Source organism: Lepisma saccharinum, chromosome 22, assembly GCF_977018435.1.
Source record: "Lepisma saccharinum chromosome 22, izLepSacc3.1, whole genome shotgun sequence".
NCBI lineage: Eukaryota > Metazoa > Arthropoda > Insecta > Zygentoma > Lepismatidae > Lepisma > Lepisma saccharinum.
In genome coordinates this window covers 48180008-48196494 of record NC_139250.1, presented here as the reverse complement: position 1 = coordinate 48196494, position 16487 = coordinate 48180008, and the positions used below count along the sequence as shown (strand labels likewise).

General features: G+C 38.7%; 1 protein-coding gene across 2 annotated transcripts in view; it reads right to left on the bottom strand.

Moving 5' to 3' along the window:
- LOC146004629 (uncharacterized) overlaps positions 1–6493 on the bottom strand; it is a 38189-nt gene extending 31696 nt beyond the window's left edge. The window contains exon 1 of one of the 2 annotated variants that reach the window (XM_083143520.1): positions 6408–6493. The gene's annotated coding sequence lies outside the window, so the exon portion shown is untranslated. The remainder of the gene's footprint in view (positions 1–6407) is intronic. The other variant, XM_083143519.1, reaches the window with a different exon arrangement.
- Positions 6494–16487: the final 9994 nt, after the last annotated feature.

Below are 16487 nucleotides of genomic sequence, written 5' to 3'. Positions count from 1 at the left end.
AACTAAACAAGAAGTTTTCATTTTATGGTCCAGTTGAATTGAAGGGTGCTGGTCCTTGTGAAATTCCACATTTAAGAGAAATAGAAAAACAATTTAAGGATTTTAAGAAGCAAGAAGTGTAACATTGTCATACAGTATTAGCACAATTTATATACCTTATTTCCTTTGTACAGTGTTTAAATAGTTTTAGTGTTACTTATTGTTAGTAGTTTTTAGTGTTACTTTAACTAATTTCAGTTATATAGTAAAGAAAAACATTTTTCTTAGTAAGAATATGTAAGTCTGTTGAGTTTATGAATATATTTCAGAAGGTGTCAGTCCGTTACCAGGCTTATTTTATTTTTTTCTGAACCACTGAATAAAACTGAAGCATTCAGATTTTCCTGTCTTACTGTACCACCTTCCACTATTAATCATTGAAAAAGAGAAGTACTAAAGTGTCCAACTTTCAGAGAATTTTATCAAAACATTCAGTAATTTGAAACGGTGGGTTGACACATGGGTCAGTCCATTACCATGCATTTTTTAATTATTTTCTCGATAGTCAGACAAAATTGTGGAAAGTTTGTTACTGGGTTAAAAAGGCTCTTTTTGTTATCTAACATGGTGATATTTTGGAAATTTAATATTGCATATATGCCTAATTAACCACTTGCCTGACACTTTATTTTCCCAAAAGTGGTCCATATTTTACACATTTTTTTTATTGTGTGTTTGTAATGTACCGATATCGGCAATTAAGGAACAGTAATGAAATTCTATTTTTGGGGTCAAATAAGGTTACCAAACTATTCAAAAAACTTCCATAATTATTAACCCGAGTTAACTCGTACATACATGGAAAGTACTACAAATGTTTCAAAATAGCATATAAACTGTGGAAAATAAAATGTCTTCACATTTTAATGTTGAATTCCAAAGAGACAGATCCAACAGATGAAAGAAAATCTTTTTATAATACTTTTTGCCACGCTTTGTTGGTGTGGCGTATGAAGCAAGATGCTGATCAACACCACCCATTTTGTCGTTGTAATCGACCACCACTCGTGGTTTAATTTTGGCTTTGTGACTTTGTGTTACAGTCATCATTTCAACAGAATGGATGGTTGACAACAATGTCACATCCTTCTTATCTTTCCATTTCATGACTGTCACTTTGCCGCATTGCAACCCTACTTCTTCGCCTTTCTTCAATTTGGCTGTTCTTAGAGTCTGTGGTACATCTCTCCTACTGCGTTTCAGTGTTCCAAATACATCAGCTTTTTCGAAATGAACAGATCTGCAAGTTGTGGGGAGTTATAATAATTGTCCATTGTCAAACAGTACCCCTTTCCCAACAAATCATATACCAAAGAAAATATTTTAGAAGGCGACTGTACACCACCACAACTATCTGTATCTGTCCCGTCAGTACACACACTGTCCACTGTTGTATCACTTCCACTCACATCCATTTTTCCTTCTCCTCCTCTATACTGTTGTCTAAGCTTATCGTTACTCATCTTGTTGTTCTTCGCACGATGGAAAACACTAAAACATGAACAGAATGTATTCACAACACAAAAACGCTCTGTACGTTTTGACACTAAACTCACAGAACGACCACAACTACGTAGTGTCATGGGAATCCGGTAGATGGCCTTCCATCTAGTGGCCAAAATGGGAATTAACACCTTTTAAAGCTCAAACGAGTCTATCCGGGTAGGCAGAAAAGTGCACTGCGGTTGCACGATTTTAACGAGATAACTCGGGTAAATAATATGTAAAGCAAAAACAAATTCCGAGTTAACTCGGGTTAATCAGGCAAGTGGTTAACAATTTAAAAAGCTGAAGAAAATCTTCTAATGTGTCAGTCCGTTACATCTGGAATTGCTCTATATAATCGAATACACGGAACATTTGATCCACGTAGTCGACGGTAATGGTTGCAAGAGGTATCGTGCATCGGCGATACATGAATGTCGAAAAATACATGATTTACCAGCCGAATAAGTTGAACAAAGGGAGAAAATGGCCCAAGTTCCTTTTGTTTTATTGCAATTTCATCATGCTACGAATGCAATTTTTACATGGTTCGATTTCAATTTATGTCTGTTCATGGTTAGGTTAGGCAGGTGAGGTTTGGTGGTAACGATAGTATAAGCCGGAGACGGATTTCTTAAAATTTACAGGAGAAAAGACGAGAAAGTACTTACGGAATTGCGTTCTTGGCGACTTTCTGAAGCCGGGGAAAATGTTTATTAGAATCGTGCAACGTATTTTGCCTGTAAATAAGGTATTTTTCGTCAATCATGCATCTCCGTTGTACGATAGCTCATTACGCCATGAAGGCATATAGGGGGTGTGGGGGTAACGCCCCACACTTTCTTGATTCGGTCGTGAGTGGGGGTGATGTGATCAGCATCACGCCCCTGACTGCCTTTACCCCCCAGGGTTTCCCCCAGGTACCCATGTTATTCGACGCTGGGTGGGCACCGGGGCCGCTTCCACCGTTAGAAAAGTTCCCGGATTTGAACCGGCCGGGGATCGAACCCGGGACCTTTAGAATGGTAGTCAGATGCGTTACCGACTGAGCCACCGCGGCCTATTATTATTACTGTCGACTACGTGAATCAAATGTTCCATGCGTTCGGTTATGTAACCCCCTCACAGTGTAGCAACTACGCGGAAGTTTGACAAGATGATGTGTGAGCGGTTTTTTTTCCAATGTAAGGTAAGACTCTAGTTTACGTCCTTTTCCTAAGGAATACGTGTCATATATCGTTGGAAAGCTTATTTTATAAGGAATCCCAAAGCGAGCAAAAATTTCCTGAAGGAGTAAATCGAGAATAACCAATGTTGTCCGGATACGCGCAATTGAACGTACTGAGGAATTTTTTAGATGATGAAGCACATATTTAGGGGTGAAAAGAGTGCTAATGGAACCTAACCTAACCTCGTAGGCATACCTCGACCACGTGAATGGATAGTGGGGCTATTGTGAACAGAAAGTGTAAAAAGAAAAAGGTACTTACCTGAAGAGATGCCGGGTGCCGCACCACGATCGCGCACCGCAAACGCAAAGAAGCAATCACGGTAAAAATTTACTATCCTTCGAACACCTCTAATTTTTTCGTTTCGTCAATTTTTGACATTCGTACTTACGTATCTGCTTCGCGGAACATTCCTGAAGGTGTATCAACGTTGTTTTGATGAAATTTGAACTATATTTACTTACCTAACAGAAATAACCTAACCACGCGCCAATGGTTTGTGGGGCTAGCGCCAATGGTTCGCAATTATTTCCAATTTCTAGATCCTGATACTAACACGACACCAAATTTTAACTGTTTCCTAACCTAACAGAAGTAACCTATCCATGCGCCAATGGTTCGTGGGGCTAGCTATTCTCAGTCGGAGAATTAATTTTCAACGAACAACATGAATTTCAGCTATGAAACATTCCCACATCACGCAAAACACCTTCCCGATGTTCGACAATGCTACAGGAACTTATTACGGTAAGTAGTTTCTTCTGTAAAAATAAATAAATGTGTCTGAAGGATAGTAAACAAGTACCAACATCTTGGGCTAGAGTCTAGATTACGTCCTTCTTGCCCACTCCTTCTTACCCGTTTACGTCTTTCTTGCGCACTCCTTCTTGCCCGTTTACAAAACCGTGCTAGCAGACAGCCGGCGCTCTGGCATCCGTAGAGTAAGTAAGTTTTTCTTTTTACACTTTGTCACTAAACATTCACGGGAACGAGGTATGCCTACGAAGTTAGGTTAGGCCTGTTAGGTTAGGTTCCATTAGCACTCATTTCACCCCTAAATATGTGCTTCATTATCGAAAAATGTCCTCAGTACGTTCAATCACGCATATCCGGACAACATCGGTTTTTCTCGATTTTCTCACCCAGGAAATTTTTCCTCGCCTTGGGATTTACTTTGGTAAATATGCGATATCGCCCGGACGGATTTCTTCAAATTTACAGGAGAAAGTACTTACTGAAATTAGTTTCTTTAGCATTCTGGACGTTCTTGGAGGTATTTTCTTTCACGGAAAGTAAAAACTTCGTAGTTTAATGCTGCCAAACAAGAATTAATCACTTTTTACGTAAGAAATTGGCATTCCTGCCACATTATGCCGTTGTTTCCATTGTGTGCGTGCAGATGGCGAGAGCGTTGAAAGTCACGCGATCTCTGTAGTGTTTCCAAACGTGCCTTCCTTTTACGAAAATTTCTATTTTTGCCGCACTTTCTTTTTTGGATGAATTTAGGGGTGAAATGAGTGCTAATGGAACCTAATTTAACAGGCCTAACCTAACCTTATGTGAATGGTTTGTGGGGCTAACGTCAATGGTTTGTGGGGCTACCCATGGATGGATTTTGGGGCTAATGTCAATGGTTTGTGGGGCTACTCGTGGATGGTTTTTGGGGCTAACGTGCATTGTTTGTGGAGGTAAACATGAAAAAAAAAAAATCGAAGTAGTACGTAATTTTCCATCATGAAGGTTTGAAACACTGCTTGCGCACTGAAAATCGACAAAACAGAAGCTGGCACGATGATCCATTACGAGTGCACGCCATATTGTCTATTACAGGAGCGGAACAAGTAAGACAAATAATCAATCGTAATATGAAAAGTTTACAGTATTTTATGGAAAAAAAGCATAACTTCACCTTAAAGAATGTTCCGCAAGGCAAAATAGTTAAGTACCAGTGGTAAAATTAAGGAAATAAATGAGTGAAAGGTGTCCGGGCGTTATCGCATATTTACCTTTACTTTGTTGAATTCCTTATAAAATAACCTTGGTACTATTATCGTATGGGTGAAACACCTACGAATCATATATTTCGGACTTCTTTACATTGCTAACGCGTTGTAGAACATTTCTTAAGGCGAAATAATGCATTTCTAACTAAGATAATGTTTATTTTCTCTATTTACGAGTACTTACTGTTACTTGTTGTTTCGAATCTGTAACACATTATGACCGTGATAGCATACTGGTTTAGGGGGCGTTGTGAGAGTGTTTTGTCGATTTATGCAGTGGTGCAACCTCGTTCACCGGAAAATATCTACTTTCGTGCCCCTATTTGAAATTATGCTAATACGTCGCATTTACGTGTAGAACTTGTAAAATAACCTTGCGATTTACCACGTTCATTGTCCATACACAGCAATTCGGAACCATCTTTCTTTCGAAATTGGTTAATGCTCTTCCTTTACGCACAACCATCTTGCAACCTTGAATATTGACGTCAGACGAGGAATGCCTACGTGGTTAGGTTAGGCCTGTTGGGTTAGGTTCCATTAGCATAGATACAAAGAAAAAAATATTATTTTCGCTAAGAGACGCGTTAGCTTGTATTGCCTAACATGAAAAAGATCTTTCCCGTTACGTCAGAACACAATGTTGCTACAGTGTTGTGCGATAAGTGACACCCATTCGGGTCGGAACCATCTTTCTTTCGTAATTCGTTAATTCTCTTCCTTGCAACCTTGAATATTGACGTCAGACGAGGAATGCCTACGTGGTTAGGTTAGGCCTGTTAGGTTAGGTTCCATTAGCATAAATACAAAGAAAAATTGTAAAAACAGCTTTCTCCTGTGACGTCGGAACACAATGTTGCTACAATGTTGTGCGATAAGTGACACCCATTCGGGGAAAAATGGCTTGTTCCGAACTCGACAGGTGGTTCTAGTGAAAACACGGCGAGGCTGAAACACTGGCTACGGGGTTGCATCGTCTTAACACACGGAACATTGCACTCTCATGCAAAAAGCAAATGGCGTGAGCAGAAACAGCGTGTCGGACAGAGATTTTCGCAGAAAACAACACGCATTCACATTAAAATGGATCAAATCTACATTCAGGAACTTCCAAAACGCTCAAGAAAATGATTTCCGTAAGTACTTTCTCCTGTAAATTTGAAGGAATCCGTTTTACCCATACGATAATGTTACCATAACCTTTCCAACGATATATGACACGTATTCCTTAGGAAAAGGACGTAAACTAGACTCTTACCATATCTTGTCCATGAGAAGTGCGTAAGTAATTTTCAAGGTTTTTTCCAACATAAACAACTTTTTTCGAGTCCAAACAGCGCTCACTACTTTAAGGAAGGTTCAAATATCGTGTGACCATGATTTCAAAAATACTACGATCATTAGTCTTTTTGTGACGTTGTGCTAGGAGAAATCATAAAACAATCTGAACAGTTACCAAAATGTGTTTTCACTATACCATACTGTTACCCCACATATCTTATATTCACACCCTCGATTTCGCAAGGATTTTTTTTTCTTATGAAGGTTATGTGTTGCTAAGTGTAAAGAAAGAAATTCTGGAGCGCGGAAAGAAGTATTTAGTACTGTACAGCCGTTTATAGTTGAGATTTAACCTCAGAAGGTAACTTACCTCTTTCTTCCAAGGCCAGTCACTGAATTGCGGGTCGAAGTTACAAACTCGAAAAGAGAAGCAAGTCCTACATCAATAGTTCTTCTTGTCCTTTTCCACAGAATACTACACTCTTCTTCCGGTCCATCATAAAAATAAGAAGTCGCAAATTATCCCATCCCACAAGTCATTCAGAAAATACAACCCTCCTCTTTTCGGCCTGCAATTGCCCAAAAAATGTGCACTATGTTCCACAAGATAACGTATTTACACACGTTGAGGATCACAAATCAATTGTAATGTCTGAAATGTGCAACCCGCCAATACATCACAATAAAATATCACAAATGGACATTTCCACTCAATTTTTTTTTACAACAATGGACATTTCCACTCAATTTTTTTTGCAACAATTTTAAAAACTACACCCTGGAAAAATGACCCCTGCAAGTTCTCGCGTTTCTCTGCGTCCAATTTAAGGCAGAAACGAACTTCCAAAGTTGCGAGGGTAACGTTGCGCTGAAAACACGCCGCCGCCATGTTTCTACGTCACTCCTTAGGGAGAGCTCGTTTGTCGTCTGCTTCGAGCGTCATGGGTAGCCCACGGTGAGCGAACACGTGCAGCAGTTTTACAAATCTGTACCGAGTTAAATAATGGAAGAAGGAGCGGAGCGATAGGAAAAAGGAAAGCTATGCTTTGCAATGATCATTCTTCTATGAAATATCCGTGCTGCTCACATGCAAGATAAATGAAAGGGTTTAGCTGCGTGTTTGTTCTCAGGCCATGCGAAAAATATTGCTTATAAAATTGGTTGGTGACCAGACATTCGAAAATAGGTGCGTTCCGAAAGTCTTGACGAAATGAACGCATTCAAAGAAAATTACTGGGCTCGTGAATCTGGTGAAACCAGTTATTTTACAGACTTATGGGACACTTTAGCCGAAAGCGCAGGCGCAGGGTTTTGTTTAGAGAATGTTTCCACATGCTGTCCAGCGGAAGGAATGTCCTTATCGCAAAAATAAACTCTGCTGTGGACACTGTTACTCATTTTAATCACATTCTAAAAACAGTTAAGTCATACTCAACTTGTGCATGTTGCTTCATATCGCTTTCTGTTAAAATTATAATACATTTTCCGAACTAGTGCCGTTTGAATCCATCAGCGCGCGCGTTGTCTGATGGCAACAGACGATTCTCACGGAACAACCAGCCTCCTGGCCCGTGCGTTAGGTGAATCTCGTTCTTGCACGAAACACACGACGGAATGCAACTTTTGGGAGAGCATAATGAAACGCACGGAACCACTTATGGTACAGCCAGTTACCATAACTCGATGGTAAAATTTTTGTTTCCCCAAAACGTATTTCTTCACTTTTACAGGAGAAAGTACTTACCAAAATGAGGTTATTTATACTTTAGGAAGGTCTTGGAAGTGTATTTTCCCCTCGCTTAAATTTTTTTGCCGGTAAATCATGTAATTTTCGACATCAATGTCACTCCGATGCACGAAAGCTATTCCCTTGATGTCCGTCTACTACGTGAACCAAACTTTTCCGTGCCTTTAATGACGTAACAACCAGTCAGTGTTTCCAAATACGCGGTTTTGTAACTGTGTAACATTTCTAGAACGTAAATAAACGTGAGTTACTGTTCATCATTTCTGATTACGAACTTGCGACAACATGACGTGCACAGGATCAGTGGCGTGCTCAATGTGAGGTTGATGGGCGTTATCTCTAAGGCTATTTATGAATGGTTCGTGGGGCTATTTATGAATGGTTCGTGGGGCTATTTATGAATGGTTCGTGAGGATATTTATGAATGGTTCGTGGGGCTATCCGTGTATGGTTCGTGGGGCTATTTATGAATGGTTCGCGGGGCTATCCGTGAATGGTTCGTGGGGCTATTTATGAATGGTTCGTGGGGCTATCCGTGAATAGTTCCTGGGGCAATTGATGAATGGTTCGTGGGGCTATGTATGAATGGTTCGTGATGCTATTTATGAATGGTTCGTGGGGCTATCCGTGTTTGGTTCGTGGGGCTATCCGTGTATGGTTCGTGGGGCTATCCGTAAATGGTTCGTGGGGCTATTCATGAATGGTTCGTGTGGCTATCCGTGAATGGTTCGTGGGGCTATTTATGAATGGTTCGTGGGGTTTTCGAACACGAAAAAGAAATATTTTTCTAATTTAAAAAAAAACAAAACAATTTAACTATGTTTGCCTAACTTAACACAACCTAACGTAACCTTCCCGTGCGTGGTTCGTGGGGCTATTTATCAATCGTTTGTGGGGATATCCGTGCATGGTTCGTGCGTTTTTCGAATCTGGAAAGAAATACAAAATCAGTAACACCAAAGTAGGTATTTTTCTATGAAGAAGGTTGCAATACTGCATAACCACTGATCATGGACAACGCTAGTCAAGATTTCTCCGCCCATATCGCATGTAACGCAAAAGAAAGCGAACACTATAAAAATACTCGATATTTCTAAAATTGACATTATTTGCGTGGAAAAAACGAAACGCGAACTTGAAGAATCCTTAGGAACGCAGAATACGTAACTATCAATGTAAAAAAAATACGAAAATAAGGGAATTAGAGACGTTTGGTGGTTACTGAAATTTTAATTTTCTTGTTGCTTGTTACTGGCTTTTACCTCAAACAAAACACAAGTGAAGTTCAAAGATTAATTTACGCTTCCAGCAAGGCAGTGCATCATTAATGCAAGGCAGTAGAGTCCAGCGCAGATATTTCTGCCGTGCGATGCGCGAAACAACTAAAGAAGCAGTGTTGCTAATGGAGCAGATAGAAAAATCGCTGCAGTGCGCCGATGCACAGCTGTTACGTACAACAATAAAATTAGAGAATTCAGGTCTATCTAACGTTGAGTTTTAAACGTCATGCATTATACCAGGACTAGGATTAATATGTACTAACAAGTGGCTTTGTATGTAGCTACATACATATGGACTAAAAATTCGCAAAACATGAACTAACACATAAGTAAAATTACCAAAAATGCTGCAAAGAAGACTTCTTCATACGATTCCTTATTTGAGTGATTTCAAACAAAATAAAAATATATATATATATTATTTTTCATTGCATTAATGCACTGGTGGCGTTCTAACTTTTCACTCCCAAAACCCGTATACACTGGTATGGAACTGCAACGGCAGATAATAACATGTCAACGTGTTAAACCGCTACAATTGCACCATAACACTCCTCCTGAAGCAGTATTATTATTTCCTCTCTGAGATCGGCGACAGTCGGTTGCCTTTGTTGTACATTTACAAAGGATGCCGGCTTCCACGACAATAACAAGTACATATACTGCCACTAGACGATAAGCTGCGCGGCTTTCTCTTTTGTTATGAAACAGGGCCGGCGCCAGTCATTTTGCCTCCCTGGGATGTGGCGGCAGATGCCGCTCTATTTCGACCCCCCCCCCCGGTCATTACGCAGCAACGGAAAATAACGTTTTCATCGAAAGCATCCACTGACGATTTGGTCGCTGGACTTTGTCGTTCTTTCCCGGGAGTGTGGAATGATGTGGAGGGGCCTTCTGACATCTCAAGAGATTGTCTTTCGTTCATGATAGCCCTGATTGTTCTTTCAAGAACTCCAGTCGCAGCCGCTGCTCTCTTGCCAAAATGCTTTGTTGGGATGCTAACACCATGACTGGCTTCCTCCTTCATGAACGCGTGCACGTTGCTTAGAATTCCCCGAGCTTGGCTATGCAAGGTTTTTGATTTCAACTTCGACAGAACTGGAGGCATTATGGAATTTAACGTTCATTAGCAAACACACACTTTTACATACACACGCGCAATACACGCACACAACGTCAAACCGGTCAAATACTTAGTATAAAATAAAAATATGGTGCTTCCAATCCAACAAAACTCACCGCCACTTTACCTGCCTTTCCCCTTTCGTGACAGAAATAGTGCTTCATTATTACAGTTGGCAACACTAGTTACTAGCTAGCCAATGAACATGCACTGCATAAAAGAAGCAAGCACTACGCCGTGCTATATTGCCACATTACCGTCCCTGCCGAACGGTGGGAACCCCGAGCTGGAGCGCTATTCAATTGTTTTCAATGATGTTTGCGCGAGTGTGTCCAGCGGCGCGATTCACGAACTGTTAGTAGTCCGATATGTAGTCTAATATGTAGCCACGTCAGGCTTGTGGTCAAATTTGTAGTCATTTCCTGAATTTGCGATTCTTGAAACTGTCTACAGCGGTCTACAGGCTACAGTCGACTACATATCGGGCTACAGTTGTAGACAGTTCTTGTAGGACCCTTTTTAACCCTCCTAGAGCGGGCTACAGCGAACTACATTCGTCATATTCTGTGTTTGTGTATGACATCCAACTTCAAAGAATAAAATAGAGCTACCAAAATGGCCCATAATCTGTGTTTTCACGTTTTCGAAAAGCAGAAGGAAATGACAGTGGGCATTTGCGTGTACTTAAAACACATCTTAGAGATATCGGAAATCCTTTTTCTGTTTCGAAAATATCTTCATAGTAATTTGTCACTGAACAGGAGGTGCCGGATTGATCAAAATTGTGGAACCTCATTTTCCCAACAAAAGGATTGTTTCTCTCAACCTCTTGTAATCCAAGTTAGTAATAATAATAATTATCCATATCTTGCACTAATTTATATGAAAATACACTTCCACGAGCAGATTAAGTTTGGTAGGCATAATTTGTTAGCACCTCTTTGCAGGCATTCCTGCTCGTGCACAATACATTTCAAAACACAATTTATCTTGTAATTAATACTTTGTGCAACTTTTAACTGTGCTAATTAGTTTCTCCAAGTTTCTAACTTAGTCCCACAATCATTTCCAGTTTTGTAAACACTTCCTAATACTTCTATAAAATTTGTGAAAATTCATGAAACATTCGGAACTGTTACCTAGGATTTCATGCGATTTAAAAACAGCAATTTCATCTTCTACAGACCATAAATAATAAACACTCATTTTGAATGTTATGCATCCCATAAGCCATGCCAAAATCGTAATTATACGGAAGTCAAGCCCCAACAGTATGCAGTTTGGTTTTGTACGAACGTGCTTGCAGGCAGACGGATGAGAAGCAGCAGCACAAACTTTAAGTGAAAAAAAATGTGCATAGGTTATCGATGGCTGTAATAGGACAAAAGTAAATAGTGAAAACATTTCTGAAAAGAAATGAAAACTCTTGATAGGCTACTTAAGGTTGCTAAATCATACAAAGGCATGCATCGAAAATGTTCACAGTACACACACCACTTATCATAGCAGCCTATATTTTTGCCAGTTGTGTACAATCGTTGTGATGATGTTTTTATTATTGTTATTTATCCATGCCATTCCATTCGCCTTCTCAATTGCCAGCGATGTGGTTAGCACATCGTGCTATGATGCTAGGGATCCCGGGTTCGAATCCTGACCTGGGCATGGCTGTTTCTGAGTGTCCATCCATCAATTTCATCATATCATCCCTCATTCCCATCTTCGCAAATTAGCGAAAAGTGAAGCAAAATAAAGCAAATCAAATCAAATCAACCTAACCGTCTCAATTGTTAAAATGGGCTTCAATGAAGTCCCATGAGAGCTATTTTTCTTCTTTGTGCAGTGCTCAAGATTTGTGTGAAATATAGTTTTACATAAATTTATTAAGCATTTACTTAATTTATAAATAAAATTCACAGCACAATAATTATGCATTTATTATGAAATAATTTTTATAATGATCATGCATTAGTACAAATTGTTGAAACATATGTCATTTAAAAATTAGATGTGGATAAAAATTGTACTTTACAGCAGGTTTTATTTACACATTGTATACTTAGGACATAGTGTAGATAGAGCACGTTGTATACTTAGGGCATAGTGTAGATAGAGCACATATTATCTGCTAGAACAAAACAGTACACTGTACTGACACAAACACATGTAAACATTTAGAGTTTGTTGTGACGATTATGTGTTCATTACCATGTGCAAACTATATATATATTTTTTTATTTTTTTCAGGTTTCAAGTTCATTCTGGCTTCCCTGGGATCCAGACTCAGGAGCATTAATGCAAGGCACGGTATGGGATTTGTGCTTGGGAAGTGTATTGTACATAAACTTCTCAGTTCAAATCCTGTATTAGCCAGCATAAAACATCTTTCGATGCATATAAAATATTAGGGATATCACTATTATAAACAAGAAGCACTATATTTCCTCTATTGGCAACCCCTCAGCACATTCATGTTTAATTATGTAACACTACTTATCTTTTAACGGTTAAAAAATTGTGGTAGCAATTATTGTAAAACAACATAACTAACTAACTCTCTAGCCTTCTTAAACCCGAAGGTTCATGGCTGCAGCAACACAGGCCTTCCATGTTTCCCTATTTTGAGCAAGTTCTATATACTCTTTTCCATATTGTAAAACAACATAACTCAAAATATTTAATAAATGAGAGGAAATATTTTCCTGTAGTTTACGGTTATTTCAAGCATAAGAAAACAGTTTTTCTTTGTGACGTTTCAGGAGAACACACGCTCCTTTCATCAGACATTTATTTTCGTTTTGACTAAAGATACAGTTATAACAATGGTTAGTAATTTTTTAAACGATGAGAGGAAATTGCATTAGAACATGATTTTTTTAAAATTAATTTGGTGCACCAAAGCATTCTAGTGTAAATAGGTAAAGAGGTTAGTGTAACAGTTCGTTATATCGGAGACACATTAAAATTGGATATTTTGTGTTTCGCATGGTTCGTACTTACCAATTGTGTATTGTGAAACATAGTTCAAGGTGCCATAATGCTTTTTACACAAAAACAAACACAATTTTTCATATAGAGAGTAGTTTTTATTATTCCTTTTTTCGCTTCCGTAACACACAATATGGTGGGCAGAGGTTGACTACTGTTGTAGGTATGCAGTGTTTCCAACCTTCTTTACCAAAAAATACCTACTATCGTGTTCGTCACGTGTGCAAATTGTACATTATGCATGGGTAGCTGACGGATAGCCCCACAAACCATTTCTGATAAGGTTAGGTTAGGCAAGCATAGTTAAAAAAAGGGGGTTGGAAACTGACAGGGGGTTACATCATCAAACGTATGTAGCATCCAGTTCACGTAGCGAAAGCAATGGCACTTGTGCGTCGCTGAGATGTTTCTCTTGAAAAATACATGATTTCCCGATCAAATAGATTCCAGGATGAAAGAAAATACCTCGATGAACGTTGTAAGTAGTTTCTTCTGTAAAAATGAAGAAATGTGTCTCCGATATAACGAACTGTTATCGAGGTTAGCAAGGTTTGCTATGATGCCAGGAGTTAAGGGTTCAAATCCTTCCCAGGACATGGATGTTATTGTGAGTGTCCTTTCGTCAATTTAAACATGTCATTCCTCATCCCCATCTTCATGATTAGCCAAAAGTAGCAGAAGATCAATGCAATAAATAAATCAATAAATAGGTTAAAAAAATATGTGAACAGAGCATTTTTATTTGAAATCTATAATCCCATATGGTTGGTTCTTTCATTATTGTGTGATTTTAGGTATGACTTGAGATGACCGGACCCCTCTCCGATTTTCTTCATATTTGACATACTCACTAATTGAGGCCTCCTAAACACGAATCTGAAGTTAAAATTTGTCGGTCACGTCTAGAAATTGCGAACCATTGGCACGTGATTAGGTTAGTTTCGGTTAGGTTAGGCAAACATAGTTAAAATTTGGTGTCGTGGTAGTATCAGGATCTAGAAATTGGAAATAATTGCGAACCATTGGCGCATAGTTAGGTTAGTTCAGTTAGGTTAGGCAAACATAGTTAAAATTTGGTGTCGTGGTAGTATCAGGAATATACATATTTGTTTGTGAAACAAAAAAAATTCTCGAAAATCGACAGTTTCCATTCCGAAAACTAACGCTTTATTTTCGCTTATTTTGCAATTTCTAGACGTTTCCGACAAATTTTAACTTCGGATTCGTGATTAGGAGGCCTCAATTAGTGAGTATGCCAAATGTGAAGAAAATCGGAGAGGGGTCAGGTCATCTCAAGTCGTTCTGTGATTTCTAATCCAAATTGTTACAAATGTCAACATTTCTTTTTTGTTATCAACAGGAATGCAAGGTATATTCTGGAGTGTATCAAATTGTGATGTGTGTAACTTTTAAGAATTTCTTGACATTCTCATTGAATGAAATTTCTGTAAATTTGAGGTGTAAGCAAATTAGATGTGAGTGGTTGTCTTATACATGGATATTACATGAGCAGCTAACAGCAGCTTGGTGTTACATGCTAAAAACACCAAACCTACTAGCATATGCATCTGATAGCAAAAACAAACATCTGAAAAGGTTAGGCTGGTTAAGTTTGATTTATTTCTGATCTCAGATGCAGGTGTGAGTAGGTTAGGTATGTCACGGTTTGGTGCTTTTACAATACTCCAAGTTGCTGTCACTAGCTGCTTATAGATAATGCAAATGTATGTTGTTGTTTTTTGGCCAGGTGGTGGCAGTACTAGTCCATCTTCTTGGCAACAAACAATGAATGACTGTCTGCTGAGAATTCCATACAGTATAACATGGGACATGAAAATCGTCCTTAAAGAAAAAAGAAGTAACATGTAGGCCTATCTTTTATGTTTCCGTAGTATGTGCATTCAGTCAGAAATCAAATTCATATGTACAAATGTAGCATGTAACATGACAATATTTTATTCATCAATTAAAAGTTTGGCCAAGTTCAAGGCATGAACAATTTTTGAGCACAAAAACATTCAAAAGTTTGTTCTAATAATTACTGACATTTGTAATCCGTGAACCTTGAACTTAATTTTCGCTAGTGATTCCAATTGTTCAGATTCTACTTTACAAGGTTCGATACTCAGTGGAGGTACATAGTGGCCCGATTAGCTGGGAATTTCTATTTACAACTGTTATCAATTGTACTCTACTGTTTTCTTAGAAATCTACTGAAACTGAATGGTTTTCTACCAAACACCTACAGTAGATCTAATGTACAGCAAAGAGAAAAAATAATAGGCAAATAGTTCATATCTTTTCATTTTTTTCATTCCACATCATATGTTGCTTTAAAGAATGGAATTCTGTTGAAGTGAAGCACATATTGTCCTCCACTTTTTTACATTTTCATTTAAATTTCACATTGTGTAGAACAGAAAAACTGTTATGGACAACTCTCCTACCATTTCTTTAACATATTGGCTGTAAATATAAATTATCATTCCTCATGATAAACGATTTGTTTTCATATCTGCTTGAAAATGTTTCAAAACACCTGTTGATGTACTGAAAACAGTACAGAAGAGACATTAAATGTGTAAATCATTTCTTTAGTATTATTTTTAATGTGTATGTAATGTGCTTAGCATAAGATGATGGCTGCTCAGCAGGGCTATTTGTGCATAAAGTTGAGTAAAGAGAAACAGTTTGTACGAAACTGGCAACGTTAATCTTAATGGGTTTGAACAGGTTAAGAAAACGTAGACGTTCCTGCTACGAATAATGGCAAACATGAAAAATCAGCTGCCCGATCCTGTGGCCGGGTGGTTAGCATATCGTGCTGCGACGCCAAGGGTCCCGGGTTCGAATCCCGGTCGGGCTTGGTTGTTTGTGAATGTCCATTCATCTATTTCATCACTCATCCCATCTTCGCAAATTAGCCAAGAGGCACAAAACGCGAAGTAAAATAAACTGGTACTACTTTACTATACTGGAGACACCTATCAATGTTTTATTTCGCAATTTTTTACATTGCTAACGTACTATTCTGCATTGCGGAACATTTCTTTAGGTGAAATAATGAATTTCTAACGAAAACAATGTCTATTTCTTACAATAACGGGTCCTTACTGTTGTTCCTTATTTCCCACAAACTTTCACTGGCAGCCCCAAAAATTCACGATAGCCTCACGAAGCATCACGGGGACGAGGTATGCCTACTAGGTTAGGTTAGGCCTGTTAGGTTAGGTTCCATTAGCACTCCTTTCGTTCAATTTAGCATATACGGAAAATACGAGAGCGTATTGTGCTCTCGTGCAGAAAGCAAAT